This window comes from Haliotis asinina, chromosome 16 (assembly GCF_037392515.1).
Source record: "Haliotis asinina isolate JCU_RB_2024 chromosome 16, JCU_Hal_asi_v2, whole genome shotgun sequence".
NCBI lineage: Eukaryota > Metazoa > Mollusca > Gastropoda > Lepetellida > Haliotidae > Haliotis > Haliotis asinina.
Genome location: NC_090295.1, coordinates 46,240,625 through 46,260,543, shown reverse-complemented (window position 1 = coordinate 46,260,543; position 19,919 = coordinate 46,240,625).

Here is a 19,919-nt window from a genome sequence, read left to right as displayed (position 1 = left end):
AGTATGCGAGAAAGGGTGGAGACGGCACGGCACGGGTTAATGAATAAATAACTTGTGCACGTATTTCTTGAACACCTGGCTGTCCCTTTCTCTGCACTCGTCCCTCGTAACACGCAGTGAACGGTCATTTTAATGATAGAGTTTGACATTTTTTTTTATTTTGGGGACCCACATTCTGAAAAAAACTCAGAGTTGGTTTGATGTTTTGATTATGATCAGCGTTTCGTGGAGTATTTTATGTATGTTAGTTTTTCTGGTTAGACTGCAATTCATCGGTCCGCTTTTAGCCAAACGGTAAAAGCTCTAAAATCAGATGTTTTTCTCTTATGCTATATCTCTTTCAGTGACTGTCTGACAAACCTATATAGAAGCACATGAAGCTTAAATCAGATTAGGCTGACAACTACTTGTTTTGCTAAAATACATTCGTCGTAATATCGTGAGTGAGCTGGGTACAGTTCCAATGTGAATATTTTCAAACAAGCTGTTAAACGTGGTGTTAAAACCTACTTTTAGGAACTTCTTTGAAAAGGATAGCAAACAAAATCTACAACAGTGTTTCAGTTAAATCTCGTGTCAGATTGAGATGGGACTGAGTATGGCTTTGCGTCGCGCTTTGCCACATTCCAGAACAACACGGCTGGGGACACCAGAAATGGTCGATGATCGATGCTCATGCTGTTGATCACTGGATTGTCTGTTCCAGACTCGATTAGAGTCCGCCGCCTTATAGCTGGAATATTGCTGAGTGCGGCGTAAAACTAAGCTCATTCACTCTTTATTTGGCGTGACGAGCGAACGCTTGTACCACTAGGCTACCCCACCGACGAGATGCATGTCCCCGACGTTTGGACAGGACCCTGTGAACCCTTACATACTAAGATATATACCAAGAGCGGGTTGGGATTCGAACCCAGGATTCTGGCACGACAAAGGATGGAGCCTCATCACAGAGAATCGCGCTCTCACTTTTCTGTCGCTGAGTCTCTCTCTAGCAATACCTGGCAGCACACAAGCTACATCGCGCTGGGGAGCGAACAATAAAGTGTATTCATATGAATTGTGCTTTTGGTGATAAAAGCACCAAAATTGTTCGTCAATAAAAAGAACATTTCTACAGTAATTTCAGATATGCAGGCACCTCAAATTTTGCATCTTGTGCGCATGCGCAGTACATAAACTTTGACACACTATTTTCAGTGTTTCTCATTCAATCCTTTGTATTGCAATTCATTACACACTCATACGTTTCAAGAATGGCGATTCAAAGGTTCATGGAAAGAGAAGAAATTCATAATTTTATCATGGTACACAGTATTTTGAACCAATGAACACCCCTTTTTGACCACTGAATCTTTCAGAAGATGTGTGTATGTCTGGGATTTATTTGATTAAAATTGCCTGAGAATGAACAATATTCGGCCAAAGTCTCTTTAATCATCAAAATCTATGTGAGTATTCCCCAACTTTATGTATGGCTCAAGGGCAAGCAAGGGGGATACTTCGCAAGAGAGCAGTCGTTTTTTTTCGGTACAAATCATGCTTAATATGTTTTATTGTTTAATGGTAAATATCTAAAATTAATTTAGCGCAAACACGCAAATTATACCTTATCCTGACTCAGACTTATTCCTTAATTACTTTCATTTCTGACCCGTGAAGGTCCGGGGTAGAACAGGACTTCAGCAACCCATGCTTGCCATAAAAGGCGATATGCTTGTCGGGTGGTCAGGCCTGTTGACTTGGTTAGTGCCAACAGGGTTAGATTCACACCATGAAGGGCCAACATCAATCAATCAACCTGTTAACTTGGATTGCAGACAGATTACCCATAACTTCCCCAGCAAAGGGTCGTCCTCTTTCACCTTACCGCCTAGTGGAGCAACTTTACTCAACAGCCAAGCTACCAGGGTCTTCCCAGCTTGCTCAATTTGATACTGTTAACAGACGAGTCTTCCTGGACCTCACAGTCTCCAGATCCATCAACAAAGCAATGATATCACAATTCAAAAGTCTTTCTCCGGCCAGATCTCATCATCAGACTCACCTGACTACATGTACATAGACAAGGAATTTGACAAGACTGGGACCTTCTGAGGACCCATTCATCGCCAAAATCTTGAGAAATAGATTAACCATTCCATTAAACCACGGTGCTACTTCTATTGAAAGAAGCACTTGGCTCCCAAGAATATAATTTATCCGAAAATTCCTGACTAATATGAAGAAGTTCCTCAATGATTACTTATTGAAGACAGAGAAGTGCAGAATCCCCACCTTCTGCAGATGAAGTAGCTGATAGAACAGAGCAACTTTCTGGCAAGCATAGATTTACGAAATCTGCATATGCCAATCTACCAAGGGTCTAGAAAGTATCTACAATTCCGGTTCAACCATCAAAACCCCAAGTGGAAGTTTTTTTCACAACCAATGGTTATTCACACGGGTAACCAAACTGGTAAAAGCTTCCTGCACAACAGGGTAATTAGATGCTCCTCCTACACAGACAATGGCATTAAATCACTTAAACAAGCTATAATACTCAAACGTCAGATGGACTTCACCCTGCGAGTGCTGACGAACGTCTGCCCAGTTGCTCACAAAGAGGGGCAAACTGCAATTTTGACCCATCCAGACGTGTCTAACCTCACTCTTGACCAGTAGGACTTCCGAACACAACTACCACATCATCTACTACAGTACCCCATTGGTGGACAATGAAATCAATGGTCAAAGCAAGCCAAACTTCTTCACATCATTCACCGAGGTTAGACAGTTTTCCGAGCCGTTAACTATTGGGCCCCTCGATTGTCCAATCGGCCATTGATGACCAGGACAGCCAGCTCCCTCAGGTAATCAGGGAATCTTGTTCTAAAACTTTCAGATCGGTGAATCTTTCTCACTAATCCTCACATGAAGCCAAAACATCAAAATCAAATGTCTTCGATCTGCATGCACGGAACATGTCAAGAAGAACTTGCCAGCTATTTCAGAAGAGCAGCAGCCTGCCTGTCTATATGCAGACCGATCAGAAGTCCAAATGAGCCAGAAGTAAGGGGGTTCCAGCAGATATACCCCAGAACCTCAAAGAATCTCAAGACTGGGCTTCATTAGTAACACCCATTAGCTCTGTCATCACCAGGGTGAAGGCTCCAAACCCACCCAGAATGTCAGGGATCCATTCTGTAGGTCTCAGCCTCAGTAGATTTGATAAACGTCCCAATGCATCAGTGCACCTTGATCTCCATTTAGATTTTATTGCAAAACAATCAGCCAGACAGTCAGTTTGACAGTCCACCAATAACATCAATACCTGGCAATAAAAATGAGGAAGACTTATCACTGTGTCCCGTCACCTCATGTCTACATACGACTATATGTGGAGCGGTATTTTACACATTTCTGGATGAAAAGAGTGTCACTCAAGCTGACTGCACTCCCCGCAAGAAAAACTCGCATGAAAAATGTTCCAGCTGTAGAATATTAATTTTGTTTAACCCGAACATTCTTCTACCCCACCGCCTCCATGTAAAGCAGTAAGTCTAGTAGTTGTTGTGACAGCTGAAGTGTCATCATTCAGAAGAGAACGAAACCCAGGCCCAGGCGTGTCTAGCAAACACTTGAACCACTGGGATAATCGATCACCTGGTGATAAGTGTATCAATTGTAGAGATTAATTTCATCACCTCTCACGACACGCTGTTGCTTGGAAACACAAGTCCTGCCTGGAATCGCCATGAGAGAGAAATGTAAAGACGCCATTACAGAGAACAAAATTATCTTAATCTAAGTCATTATCAATTGCCAGATTAAGTATCCTTTGTGATATATCGGGACTATGTTCCTGCCTCCATTAACCAACTTCCATCATTGCTTTTATTCCCAGCTAATAAGGCCTAATACAGACTAATGTATGGCGACATAGCCAAGGGAGGTAAGCGCTGTCCAGGCCAGACAGGAAGTTGGTACTTGCAATTACCATTTTCTCACTGGACAGTAAATAGTGTGGTTTGGGAGCATTTACGTATTATTCTTGCCTTTAATTATGTGCTTCCACTGTGTAGTCGTTGCAATAAGAAAATACTCGATAATAAGTTCGTTATTTGTATCTTGCTGTTAATGTACTAAAATTAGGGTGATAACAGCGAGTAAAAGATAAAGGGAAATTGCGGGGTAAAAACGATACACGTACTGTCATTTGTTACTAGCGTATTTCTGTGCTTTGTTATGCTGATTTATTGTGTTTATGAAATGAATATACGTGTACTTTGATGTATTTAACAAATGCAGTGTCAACATTGTTGGGAGAATACTGTTTGGTTAGCATGCGGATGTAACTGATGTACCGTTATCGACTCTAATAGTTTGTGCCTGCGCCAGTCATGGTCATTAGTAGCTACAGGTGCGCTAGTGTCTGAAGTACAGACAACAGCTTTGCCCTTGGAGGATTTCTAGGTGATATCTTATAGAATTAACAAATATATTAAACCTGGGCCAAGTGAACAGCACAGTAGTGAATGAGTAAATTTTATGCTGTACTCCAGAAATATTCCAGCTATATGGAGACGGTTTGTAAATAATCCAATCCGGACCAGACAATCCAGTGATAAACATCACGAGTACCAATCTACAGTACCGGGTACCGGGATACAGTACGTGTCAACCAAGACAATAAGCATGACCACCCGGTCGTGTGAATCGCCTCTAACAACAGCATGAGATGCTGAAAATCTATTGTAACCCGGATCTTCACGATTTACTAAGAAGGTTATATACATTTGTATACAAATCAAGGAAGTTGTACAACGCCTAATTCTTTTATTTTACCCTCGTTAATCCACTCTAATACTGTGGCAGATTAGCTATAGAAATATGAGAGGACTGTGTTAACTCATATTAAATAGTCCGCCCACCCATGGTACAATACATCTTTGTTGGAGGGAAAGACCGGACTCGCATTAAAATTATACACTCTGAAGACTTTGTTAGATAGTTGTTTAACGCCATATTCAACAGTTCCAGTTACCATCTGGTCTTTAAATAATCGAACCCGGAGCAGACACTCCAGTGACTGACATCGTAGGCATCGATCTGCGCAACTAGAATACGGTGGCACCCATCAAGTTGGCGAGTCTGACCGTTAAGCATGGGTTCACGATGACCAGTTCTAACCAGGACGTTCACGAGTTTCCTCCCTAGAAGCTCGAATCTTCAATATGTTCGATTTTATTTCCCCTTTGAGGTGACTGCCATATACTAAATCTGCAGTTATTACGAAATATAAAAAAGCTCATTAAATTTGTAAATAGTTTGCGATATCAAATGCGAATCACTATCCATCCATAAATCGAATAGACCTCCGGGTTGACTGAGAAATACTTAATATCACCTTTAAAAAGTATTTCCTGTCCATAGGAGAAAAAGAAACATTTAATTCTCCATTCTGGTATAATGTTTGAAGTTCAAGTCTGCCGGAATACTGTTCCTTCGGAAGGACAGTTAAGTTGCTTCAAATCGTTCAAACACGACTTTGAGTGAATGTAGTTTTACGCCGCGTTTAGCATTATTCCTGCAATATCACGGCACCAGAATTGGGCATATACATATGGGGAATCGAGCCTGGGTCTTCGGCGTGACGATCGAACGGTTTAACCACTAGGCTACCTCACCGCCCCCGAATTACTGAAGCGTCAGTGCCCAGATCATCATTGCAGGCGGTCAGTCCATGGTACGCCGCGCTGGCTTCGTATAGGCCGGATATTTTCTAAAACCTGTCGATGAAATGTATATGTATTTCTTGAAACTATGTGACACGGAAATAAGCTAATTTTCTTCTCGTATATAAGCAGCAAGGTGTGCATAGGTTTAGGCAAACTGCTTGGAGCACATCACTCTAACAACAGAAGTTCGGGTTCGATTCCCAATGCACAAAGCCCACTACCCGTATACCCGCTGCCGTAGTATTGCGCCTAACTCCCCTGTCCCTAATTATCATAATGATAATGATAATAATAGCAAATCTTAATCGTTCAATCATACTAATCTGATGCTTATTATAATTTCGTTATATATATCTGAATTTCCAACACAGTATAATTGTCTTCATTCTACCATAACCGTGCTATGACGATTGAAAACAATACCCACTGTGTCGGAAATCAGTGCTACATAACATGATTAAATATATATATAGAGAGAGTGACTTTAATAAACCAATCACAATCCAGTATTTACCGAAGTCATGTGAATGTGGCATTAGACTTTAGTTTATTGTTTATGTAAATCGACGCAGGTTCTTACAGTATCATCAAGCTAAATGTGACTTCATCCAAGTAATGAGATGTCTTTATACATAGTATGTTTTGATAACAAATCAACAGTCTGTAACAACTAGCACATGATTGGACGAGGCCGGATGGGGAGAAAGAACACCACACGCCACGGGCCATGAATCCAATAATCAGGAGGGATCGCGTAATAAAACAATAAAATAAAGTAAAAACTGATAGGTTGCTCATAGATGAACTCATGAAGTCAAGAGCTTGATTGGCTCTTCAGAGGCCGATGGTATTGGGTTTGCTTATACAGACGCTTGATAGCCAAAGGTTTTTATTTGAGATAATTACACGCCAGTACATCGACACACCAAGCTATGCACAGTCGAAAGGGTAACGACGACACCAGTTCCACTTGCAAACTACACCTGGGTTTGGCGACTTTGATCTACAACTGGCGTGACTGTAAGCATCAAACTGTACTAATGTTCTATATTATTAACAGAACACATGATCTTAACCACAAAAACAAGGTTAAGGTCGAATCATTAAAGTATATCCGGTCTGTAAACAACGTAAGTCACGACAAGTTAATTGCTAGGTCCATGTATGAAATACAATATACGTCACACTAAGTTTAAATTAGAAAGTATATGTTGGCCTTAACCTGTTTAGATTCAGTAGAATATCTATCTATCTATCTATCTATCTATCTATATATCTATCTATCTATCTATCTATCTATCTATATTTATTTATTTATTTATTCATTCCTTCACTTATTTATTTGTTTGTTTGTTTATTTGTCTGTATGTTTTTGTTCGTTTGTTTGTTCCGTGATTCTATCCCATGTACACCCCCCCCCCCCCCCCCTCCCCCTTCTTTCGTTGAGTAATTATTCCTATTTTCAAGAAGGGCAGTGTCAGTGATCTAACCAACTTGTAGGACTCGAGACCCCGACAGTATGTTCATACCTTACTCTATCGTTCAAAGGTACCTCTCTCTTTGAATGAAGGGAGACTACACCGTACCTATATTGGCCTGAAAACTTCGTTTGACTCATTTCATAGGAATAGCCTAACAGGAATAGCCTTTTAAATCGTTATGCCTTTTAGATCGTTATGGATTTGGCAAGGTTTGGTTTTGTCTGAATTTGGAAAACATCAGTGTTTGTATCTCTATACACACAATGATGTATCGACACGATTACCAGTCATGGAAGGATGATCTCTTGTGTTTATCCGAACTCGACTTTCTACAGGATATCAAAGAGGCAAATACAACAGATAATGTTTCATGTGTTTTCCACCAGGAAGTAAATTCCGAAGTTCCGGTCACATGCAGATGATTGCATTCGGTATACGTCTTGGTCGTGATCGAAGTGATTGTTTGTGTCCTTTTTGTATCATACCTAGAGTTGAAAATGACTATCAGTTTTGGCTTAAGTGTCCATTTTGCTGTGATGTTTGAACACATACTACTCCAGAGTATTTTAATAATCTCCCATCACACAAGAAGCCATCTCAGCTGTTCATCTCAAAGAATATAACTGTCATTAATGATCTTTGAAAATACTTATATCTTGCTCTTAAAAACGTAATACAATCTTGAAGGTCCCGGGGTAGAATAGGACTTCAGCAACCCATGCTTGCCATAAAAGGCGACTGTGCTTGTCGTAAGAGAAGACTAACGGGATCGGGTGGCCAGGCTCGCACACATTTCACATGTGATCGGTTCCCCATTGTGCAGATCGATGCTCATGCTGTTGATCACTGGGTTGTCTGGTCCAGACTCGATTATTAACAGACCGCGACCATATAGCTGGAATATTGCTGAGTGCGGCGTAAAACTAAACTCACTCACTAAAAACGTAATACGTTTTTGTGTTAGTGACATCTCTGTATCCTGATATGTATCCTGATATGTATCCTGATGTGTATCCTGCTTTGTATCCTGCTTTGTAGCATCCATGTTAATGATTATATTATATATTGTTAAAATGTGCACATGATATACCTTGTATATAGGGCCTGTCGCCTCTTAGCTGAAATAACCCCACCCCATCCTCTCTATCTCGCTCTCTCTGGGCTGAAGAGACACTTGATAGATTAAAATCAATACCTAATGCTAGTAATCTAATAATAAAATCCATTACATTTGTATCTAATTAAAAGGTTTCAATGTTCATTTAAAATTCGAATTGAAAATACTCTTCAAACGAAAACCAGTGTAAACGTCCACATTGTTGAACAAAATCAGCCTGTAGCGCAGAGGTCGGGAATATGAAGTAAGTGATTTGTGACGGGTAATATGACTTGGGGCTAAATAGCCGAATATGATCGAAAGCAAATACCACATATTACTTAGGCGTTGAACTATTTATGTTTTTAACTGTAAAAAACACACGTAACTTCCGCGTTGGCTGCTGACAAACGTTTCAGAGATGCACTGCGCAGAAACGTTCAGTTTTAGGCTATGTTATGAATAGCTGTAATATTAATTACATGTCAGAGCTGATCGAATTCATAGGAAATACTGAAACTATAAAATTGTCAGCACCATGCCTATATTATTTGGACACAAATGCTAAAGTCACAATTAAGCAAAACCAAACAAAAAATATTGTCGTGAAAACATTTGATAAATTGTATCACTTCATAAGATATCGTCCAATGCAAACACGTTCACTATGTTAAGTTAATCAAGTGAATACGGTGAAAGCTCATCATTGGTGTTAGCTAGGTTTCTTTGAAAACGAATATGTTGTTTAACGTCAGGTTGAATTGATAAGTAAAGACCGCATTTACGAATAATAGATTTACCTACCCGATGCCCGTGTAACAGTCAGGTAGAAAGGTTGTTCACCGGTGTCCGTCGTCCGTCTGTTAATGCTTGGTCTGTTCGATACAGTCCGCCTATACATAAAAACTTCCAGATGAAATTTGGCATGCACAGGCCGGCAAATACTGTATCTTTGTGAGAACGACACGGCGACTGGGGATTTATACAAGCGAAATTCAGCCAGCCTCCATGCGCGTTTATAGATATTTGATGATTTAATGTTTAAAGGCCTGGTCGATCGGAGACTGCCTCGTCATAACTGACATTCCAAATACAGATGTTAAAAGGTGCAGTGTTGAGGAGACATGTCACGTGGTTTTCACCCTGACCAGTCAGAGAGCCGGATTGGCGTTCGGTATCGATTATGGTCTCTCGGCAAGCTGAAAGCTTTGAGAATCTCGTTGTAAATTAGGTAGAAAATAGGAAACGGGATTTGATAGGCTAGTTTTGGGGAAGTCCCAGTTGGAGGAGAGAGTTTGTATATGGACAGGGCTCGTTGTGAACGTGCGTCCTGGCTGACAGTGCAAATATGCTTATATGAGTTTCACACACAAATTCGGTCGGCTCTTGAAGCTACGTGCCAGTTTGTCGTGTATAGGAATGGAAACAGGCTGGGGTGAACGAAGTGCACAGACTTCATATTTAGAAACCTTTCTCGCCGTGGAGACTTAAAATGAAATGTCTGTATACTGTATTATTACACATTTGATATGGAAACGCTGAAAGCGCTATGTCGCAGAGTTCTTGCGGGGGTTGACGTTATTTTAAGATTAGTCTAAAATAATCATTTTTTCGTAGGAAATTTAAACAAAATACGAGTCAGCATTTTTTTGTCAGCAAGGGTAGCCTGGAATACTTTTGACTGTTTACCGTTTTACGTAGTTTCCGTGTTGATTGCAAGCGGCCTTTGTATGAACATGTATTTTCCGACGAAAAAAGTTGACGGCATTTTAACAAACACTCACAACACGCATGTTAAACAGAGATACGACAGCCACATCACAGAATATGACCCTGTTAATATATTTTCAATACCCACAGCAGTCCAGTGAAACAAAGTTTACAATATGTCGTGAATCACAACCGGAACGCTAATGACGTGAAGAAATACTCGACTACTTGAGTTTTATGCTGATACTGTTCAAATGAGAGTGTGGTTTTACGCCACTGTTAGCAATGTTCCAGCAATATCACGGCAGGGGACACCAGATATGGGCTTTGTACCCATGTGGGGAATCGAACCCCGGTCTCCGGCGTTGCCGATCGAACACTTTAACCACTGGGCCACCCCACTGCAATACAGAATGGGGAAACGTTAACCAAGGCTATCTGTGCAGAAGTACACTCACAGATGTCTGGTGACTGTGCTGGCCAAGAGTTCGAATCCCATGCTCACAGTGTGTTTTTTATCCTTTTTTTTTCAAACATAATCCAACCATGTGACAACGAGCGTGTTTGTGTGCGAGTGTGTGTTCTTCTCAATTTACAATTCCTTTATTTCTCAGAATACTTATATCCTGTTCAGTCAGATGGTGTCACAGTGTGTCCTGTACAGTTACATGGAGTCCTGTACAGTGAGAAGGTTACATGGAGTCCTGTATTGTCAGACGGTTCCACGGCGTGTCTTGTACAGTCAGATGGTGACATAGCGTGTCCTGTAAGTCACATAGTCACATGGAGTCCTGTACAGTCAGATGGTCACATGAGAGTCCTGTACAGTCACATAGTCACATGGAGTCCTGTACTGTCAGATGGTTCCACGGCGTGTCCTGTACAGTCAGACGGTTACGAGGTGTGTCCTGTTACAGTCAGATGGATACATGGTGTGCCCCTGTACAGTCAGATGGATACATGGTGTGCCCCTGTACAGTCAGATGGATACATGGTGTGCCCCTGTACAGTCAGATGGATACATGGTGTGCCCCTGTACAGTCAGATGGATACATGGTGTGCCCCTGTACAGTCAGATGGATACATGGTGTGCCCCTGTACAGTCAGATGGATACATGGTGTGCCCCTGTACAGTCAGATGGATACATGGTGTGCCCCTGTACAGTCAGATGGTTACACGGTGTGTCTCGTACTGTGAGATGGATACATGGTGTGCCCCTGTACAGTCAGATGGATACATGGTGTGCCCCTGTACAGTCAGATGATACATGGTGTGCTCCTGTACAGTCAGATGGATACATGGTGTGCCCCTGTACAGTCAGATGGTTACATTATGTCCCGCACGGTCACATGGTTACATGGTGTGTCCTGTCCAGTCGGATGGTTACATTTAGTGTCCTGTCCTGTACAGTCAGAGGGTTACGTAATGTCCAGAAAGTCAGATGATTACAAGGCATAGCCTGTACAGTCAGGTGGTTACATAGGGTCACTGTCAGATAGTTACATGGTGAGTCGTGTACAGTTAGATGGTTATAACCGTGTCAGATGGCTATGATGTTAAAATTTTAAACTTGGGAAAACCCGCTTTACATCAGGTATTGGTGTTAAGACGTAGGGAACTTCAATGTTCATGCTGTGTTGAGATCACAATTCGTTAGTGTGTCTGTGTGTGCGTGCGTGAGTGACGCAAAGGTATGGATCTGATTTCTGCCATACTCTCTGCGGTGTTAGGTCACTTGTTGGTGTACACCGTGACACCAGTTACGTGAGGAAGGGGGTCGGGTACTAGGGAAGGTGCTTGTATATATGTTTGTGGGATGTCTTGGGTTAAAGTCTGATCACGGTAAAATTTTAGAGAAACAATATTTTCCAAAGCAAGTTTTTTTTTCAAATGTCCTCTAACTTCCAAATTTCTACTCTCCTCGGGTTTAATCTGAAATTTGCTTCTTTATTTTTATAAAATCGTGATCGAGTGTAATTACGCTTTGCCTCTGGTTGATTTACGTGTTGGTTGTCCTCGAGTGATGATATCCATGCGCCAAGTCCATCTTCAAACTTTATGATGATACAAAGCTGTTTACATTTTCCTTAGGTACTAACACAACATTTTATGAATCGAGTCTTTGAAAAGAATCAATATAAAAAGGTCATTTCCACACGATTCAGTTATATGTGTTGCCGTAACTGAGACTGACACGTTGCATGCCTCAGCTGCAAAACCCGTCTTCAATAGAATTTGATATCTAAATCTCAATTTGGTATCTTCCCATTATGCCTACTCCCAGTATGACTACTCCCACCTGACCACTCATGAACATAAACATATAATGAACCACCTCTCCACTGGGATGATGTACTGTATCTGACTTCCAGTGGATAATGGCATGATTTGTATGCAATTGAGCATTTTCATGTTACAATTGAAATTTTAGTTAAAATACTAAGAAAATAATATTCTAACACGTTTCAGATAGGGGGGGGGGGGGGGGTCACTAAAAATATGTTTAATTAACGTGATATAATTTAATATGAGCCACTGTTATTTGTTGTGTGGAAAGTACTGGAAAAGAGGTTAAATGAGTGATCTCCCCTCTGTTGTGACCGCTTGTAAGTCAAGGTTACAATGCGGTAATCAGTCAAATAGACCTATTTAATTGGAAAATCTTATACTGGTTTTACACACACGGCAGGAAGAATGTTCACTGTTACTGAGGAGATGAAATGTGAGTATAGCTCCTTTTCTGTGTTAGTTGTGTGCAAGTGGAACCTAGGGATTTCATCACAAGTTGCAGCGACATTAAATACTTGACAAGACAAATAATCTATATCTCCTTCTTTGGTGTATAATTTCAGAATTGTCTAAGACAAAAATTCCCCACGATACATGGTACTTATTACTTGGTATTTGTGAAATAATGGTATCACATGCTGTGTAGAATTTACGCGCAATAATACTTTCCTCTCACTGATTTTATTTTTATAGATGCTGGGATGGAGTTCTGTTGAAAATGTTTTTTGAATTACAGTTTTAATGGCACTTCACTACCAATTAACTAAAAGTCATATGTGGTTTATTTTCTGAAGACAATATGGTTTATACATAAGGTAATGTCACTGATATTTGGAAGATTTTAGCTTTAGATTTCAAAATCATCTAGGTTTACATGTTTGATGTCCATTATGATAACTAATAGGTGTAATATTTCACTTAAATAATTCTCAAAATATCAGCCACAAGGATTAGGCTATGACAATGACAGTTACAAACAGATAGATCATAGTATTATGTCATGAAATTAACATTTATTTTGGTCTGTTCTCCAGAAAGTGATAGCTCTATTTTTTTTTCATATTTCACGGATGTTAACTAGTCGAACATAGTCCACAGATGCTACTTAGATGGACTGGAGTTTGCCAGAAAAGCAAAAAGGATTCTGTTTTCTGCCCAGTCAGGAATTGGTTACACAATGGCTCCTAACTAACTATATATAAATAACTAATATAAATTCAAGTTGTTTTGGAGGTGTTCACACCTGATAAATCTCAGTCATATTAAACCACACACAACCGAAGAGTTCAAGTAAGGGAATCTCTCTTGTTCACAAGACAGAGAGCACTTATTCTGCAATCCCGTTGGAGTTTCATGCTCATGAAAACAATAATGCAAACATAAAAGGTGACGGAGGTGCCATTAGTCTACAGAGATGGCATCTCCCTGTACAGAATTCAAAGTATTTCTTCTGTTCCATAAATAGTATAAAGGAATGCAAGAAGCATTTAACACAGATGTTAGTGCTCTTACAGATGTAATCGGAAGACCCTTCTTGAGCATGGACATGATCTTCTTGTAACATCAACAGGGGACACTGCTGCATCATCATTAGAATAATATTGGACGCCTCGATATTTTATTTAATATTATACAGTGTAAGCAATTTTATTTAGTATTCTATGGTAAAAATAACATATCTGCCAATTTTCATGCTTGTAACATGAAAATGCATAGTTATACCACTATCCGCTGGACTATTGGAACAATGTACTGGAGCGGCGTTTATATAAGCCACCAGGCTTTTTCACCTATCCAGGCTTTGAAGAAATAAAATATGTTTAAACCTTGTTAAGTGTACCAGAGTTTCGTTGAGCTGTCAGTGGCGGACCCTCCGCTGATTTGTTTGTACTGCCCATTGTTAAAAAATATCATAGAGCACAATAACTTCTTAATTCACTTCGCCGTGAAAGTTCGGGGTAGAATTGGCCTTCAGCTGCTTGCCATAAAAGGCGACTATACTTGTGGTAAGAGGTGACTACAGGGATCGAGTGGTCAGTCTCGCTGACTTCGCCGACACTTCATCGGTTCACAATAGCGGAGATCGATACTCATGCAGTTGGTTACTGGATTGTGTGGTCCAGACTCGATTATTTACAGACAGCCGCCATATAGTTGAAATATTGCTGAGTGCGGAGTAAAACTACACTCACTCACTCTTGATTCACTTAGTATGTAGTGAATATGGTATGTCGTATAATTCAGTATTTGTGTATATTTGAACTCCCCCGCAACTATGGCCTATGTTATTAGCTGAATAAATATTCTATGAACGTGACACAGCTGTAGGTGTTAGTGGAACTGTCTACCTGATGGATGAGAGAGAGAGCAATTAAAAAACACACCTTTGGAACAGAGATTGTGCATTGGATGGGTAGTAAAAATGGGAGTTGTCATAATGGGAACATTCACCATATTGCTATCAAAATATAAATTCGCTCCAATAATTCAAAGTGTATAAATAATAAACGTGATGTATTCTCATCAGCATAAACTTTTCGAAGGAGCATGAATAATTCTGAACTTCCTGTCGATGATTATACGTATACCGGTGTAAACAACATGGCCCAGTAACGTTAAATACTATTTAGTGATTTAACAATATTTAACAATATTCCAGCAATATCACAGCAATATTCCAGCAATATCACTGTGGGGAACACCGGAAATATTCTTCACACAATCTACCCATGTGGGAAATCGGACCCTGGTCTTCAGCGAGACGAGTACACTTATTTACCATTAGGCTACACCAGCTCCACTGTAAATAATAGCTTTGTTATGCATCGCATAAGTTCATTATCATATTAAACCAATGTGGTCAGGTTCTGAAACACACTTCACTAGTATGTCCAGGTATGTTCATGTCAGTTTCAAAATCAAACACAAAGACAGCTGTGTGCTTACCTTAACAGAGGGTTTGGCAATTCCAGTAAGGAAGTACAGAGGCACAGTTGCGTGCTTCCTATGTCTAAATGTAGGAAATCGCTTCTGTTCTGCCGTTAAGAGCCCAGTACTCTTGTAATAACGAGGGCATTCGAACTTTATACCATGTCTGACCGTCAACCGTACTACCCTGAGTTCCCAACCACGGGTCAGGTGCAAGCGCCACTGAGTGCACAAAACGAACATATTGATCAAGCTATTTTCTTAGATGTTCCAAGTCGAGTGTGGCCAAGAACGTATCTCTATTTCCTCTGTGTTCGTGTATTCAGCTTTCATATTGTTTACTCTGGGCGAAATGTATCGATTTGTATTGAAAGTCGGGGCTTAGCCCTGTGGTACCTGTTGTATAAGACAACCCAGGGTCTTCACACCTGTCCGACAACAACCCCAGGACACGATACCAGGACGGGTTTGGGGACACAATGCGTCGTGCTTTGAAGAAAATGTTTTTAGTCATTTGAATATAATTGATTCTGTTTGAAGTTTAAATATGCATTCGTTGTATAAATGAGTGAGTTTCAGTTTTACGTCGCACTGAGCAACATTCTGACCCATAAAGTTCAAGGGTAGAATAGGCCTTCAGCAACCCATGCTTGCCGTGAGACCCGTGAAGGTCCCGGGGTAAAATAGGCCTTCAGCAACCCATGCTTGCCATAAAAGGCGACTATGCTTGTCGTAAGAGGCGACTAACGGGATCGGGTGGTCAGGTTCGCTGACTTGGTTGACACATGTCATCGGTTCCCAGTTGTGCAGATCGATGCTCATGCTGTTGATTACTGGATTGTCTGGTCCAGATTCGACTATTTACAGACCACCGCCATATAGGTGGAATATTGCTGCGTGTGGCGTAAAACTAAACTCACTCACTCACTCAGTTTAGCAATATTCCAGCAATATCACGGTGGGTGACACCAGAAATGACCTTCACACATTGTGTCCGTGTAGGAAACGAACCCTGTCTTCTTCACCGCCTCGTTTTAAGAAAAAGAAATGTGAATACGATGTATATATCTTACAGATAACTTGTCCCAGCAGTTGAATTAATAAACTAGAATTAAACAGCACGTGTTCGTTTTAGCTAAAAAAAGATGTCATGTTGGTACGTATTTTGTTTACTTTGTTATTTATTTATTTGTTTGTTTGTTTGTTTGTTTGTTTATCAGGTTGTTTCGTTAGATGATACGGCAAGCATACAGGTGGAGTAACGAAAGAAGAGAGCGTTGGGTTCTCCGACTCGGCTGGCAAAGACGTCGTCGTCTTGTTGTTACAAGGCCGTGCTTCCCCGGCGTTGTTGTTGTTACAGGGCCGCGCTCCCCCGGCGTTGTTGTTGTTACAGGGACGTGCTCCCACGGCGTTGTAGTTGTTAAAGGGCCGTGCTCCCCCGGCGTTGTTGTTGTTGTTAAAGGGCCGTGCTCCCCCGGCGTTGTTGTTGTTACAGGGCCGTGCTTCCCCGGCGTTGTTGTAGTTACAGGGACGTGCTCCCACGGCGTTGTAGTTGTTAAAGGGTAATGCTCCCCCGGCGTTGTTGTTGTTATAGGGCCGTGCTCCCCCGGCGTTGCTGTTGTTTCAGGGCCGTGCTCCCCCGGCGTTGTTGTTGTTACAGGGCCGTGCTCCCCCGGCGTTGTTGCCGGAACAGGCTGGTTAGTGATGTGACTGTCCTGGGGCCGGTTCTTCAATACTCGGTTATCTTGACAGTCATGGCGTTAACTATGAACACAAGTTTGCGAGTTAACAACACTACTGAAATGTTAGCGGTGGTCCTTGGGTGTTTGAACTTAACGTCACGTTAACATCCTGTTAAACGTTAACAGAAGTTTCAATCACCAGATAACCCTCTGTTATTAGTTAACTGTGGGTTAACTTTATAAGTTGAATTTGCAATTTTGATCATCTATTTGTTTGTAAGTCCATATCGAAAAGTATCAGAATCTGCACAGTTGTGTTTTGCGTTAACTTTGACTTTTAACGGCTGGCTGTTTCAAAAGATACCCGAGTTTTGAACAACCGGGCCCATACAGGGCCCTTATTCTCGAAACGTTCGTAGACCTAAGTATTCTAACTTTAGTCGTAACCAATGGGTTAAAATTAGACTTAAGAAGTTCGTAGGGTTACGAACGTTTCGAGAATAGCTAGCCAGGTTCTTTTCACTTAGGGCTTGGACGGATAATCCGGACAATCCGGGTAATCAGTTGGACCCGGGTACCCGTCTCAGAATCCAGACCCGTTACGACCATGTGACAATTACATTCCTTCATTAGACGGTGTAACGTCTTTGAATATATATACACAATTTCTTTCACTTCCTTTGAAGTAAAATACATTGGAATATTGCCATAGTTTCAGGAATAGCCTCGAGTTGAAGAATAATCATGTTGCCATTTCATACAAATTTGATGTCAGGAATTAACATAATGGGTATCCGGATAGGGTAAGGAAATAGAAAATGGGGTACCCGGGTAGAAAATTTGGACCTGTCCCCGGCCCTGACTTCGCATCCCCAAGTCACGTCGTTGTGGACAGTGATATTCCGAATGATGGATCGCAGGGCGTGTCGGGCAGCTGCTGTCTTGCTATTCATTCAGGGACGTTGTGAGAGCTAAAAGTGAACCAACTGTTTGCTTAAATTTATACGAAACTGAAACTCTGAAAACATGGTGTTAGTAACATCACAAATGTACAGCCCTACTACATACCAACAAATCAGAGTTGAAAAATGAAGTTGTGTAAGTTCCATATAGAACTGGCCAATGGAGGCATCAGTCGTCATCTTTGCATAGAACATAATTATGTAGTCTCCAAATATTGATTGGGAAAACTCTAACTGTAATGATTACGGTGCTATTTCTAAATCATGACAGCAAACGTATCATTTGAAAGTAACGTGCGTTTTGTATATTTTAAGCATGCTCCAAAATAGATAGAAAATAATGCTAACCGCATTAAACTAGATGTTTATATTCAGAAACGATACATCACTGTATCATCTAGGGTGCACAATGAACCCTAAGGAACTGCTCGATTTACCTTCACTTCTAATAGTGAAACCCTACACAAAGCAAAAGTAGTGCATACTTCTGTAGACGTGCTCAGAAATGACAGCGTGGTTAAGTATGCGAAACAAGAAGACTGTGCGGCTTAATATGTCTACATTCAGAGTTTGTCATCGTTTTATTTCTTTTTCGAAAAAAAATATCAATCAAGGTTTGTCTGAATGTCTTAAGCGCCCGTTTGTTTTACGGGAGATTATGTTGTCATTGTTTGCTGCAATGTTCCAGGTTTATGGTGGCGGTCTGTAAATAATGGAGACTAGACCAGACAATCCAGTGACCAATAACATGAGCATCGATCGTTGGGATACGATGACATGTGTCAACAAAGTCAGCCAGTCTGACTACCCGATCCCGTTAGACGCCTCACACGACAAGCATGGGTTGTTGCGGGCCAATTCTAGCCCGGAAAAGCATACCAAAACGATGCAAAACGATGGTATCTGTTGTCACCATGCGTAGATCTCAGCATTAAAGGGATAGAACCAGGACTGGTCGGCTCCGAGTCCGTAAAATAGACTGAATGGGGTACCCATTTCACACTGCGACGAAGTATCGATATAGATCCAGCCTAAGGATGGCACGTACTCACGCATTTACGCACACGTCCCACTGCCCACGAACCTGCCATGTATATTTGTTGTACACAAAACACAAACCTTCCCTCTTTGGAAAGACAAACTATCTTCAAAAATAATTGGATTAGGTTCTGCATGGCGCACATGATGCAAGCAATAATTACAGTTCGTATGCTTACACTCTTAATAGATTCAGTAACAAAACAGAAGCTACGAGGCTACATTGCTTCTGTTAACGGCTAAACAGCAGAGTATAGATGAGGTTGCAGTAAAAATTAATGTTACATCGTATTCGAAGATACATAAAATTAAGGTAATGAGGTCGATAACCACTACAGCAAATTTTAAATGGATTCGATTAGATTCTATAAACATCCATATTTGCCTTGCGTTAACGATAAGAAAATTACGAAATTGCCAATTAATGTCTCAATGATAAAAGCAAGGCTTTTTCAAAAGGTTTTTAAAAAATTGGAAATGTTTGTTGAGTGGGGAGTGATACAGTATAATTTCCTTACAGCATTAAAAAGAAATGACCGGTAAAAAGATTTATTTCGGATATGGTTATTGTGTAGAAGTCCAAAATGGTTAAAATTTGTCGTTGTAAGATCATGATAAACATATGTTTACATTATACTTGTCTATACAGTTACACACTCGTGAACACATTGAAACATAGTCGCACAGACACGCACACACACTTACACATGCACGTGAGGATGACATCACACTGACGATGACGGTGGCGGCAATATTATAATAATTGATGACCGATTCACCTTGGTGTCCTCATAAGAGATTGTTCGCACCCTCTTTTCACAGAAAATGCCTTTTTGTCTCTGAAGAAGACCAGCCCCTGTCTTCATTCGCCCACCCACACGTATTATCAAATAGCCGTTCAAAGATGGTGATAATCTTTAAAGAATCAAGACGCTGGAAGCTTCTCTTGATATGTTGGTGGCAACTTGGTGCAATATTTTATACGCCTCAAATGGTTGACCCAGTACAATTG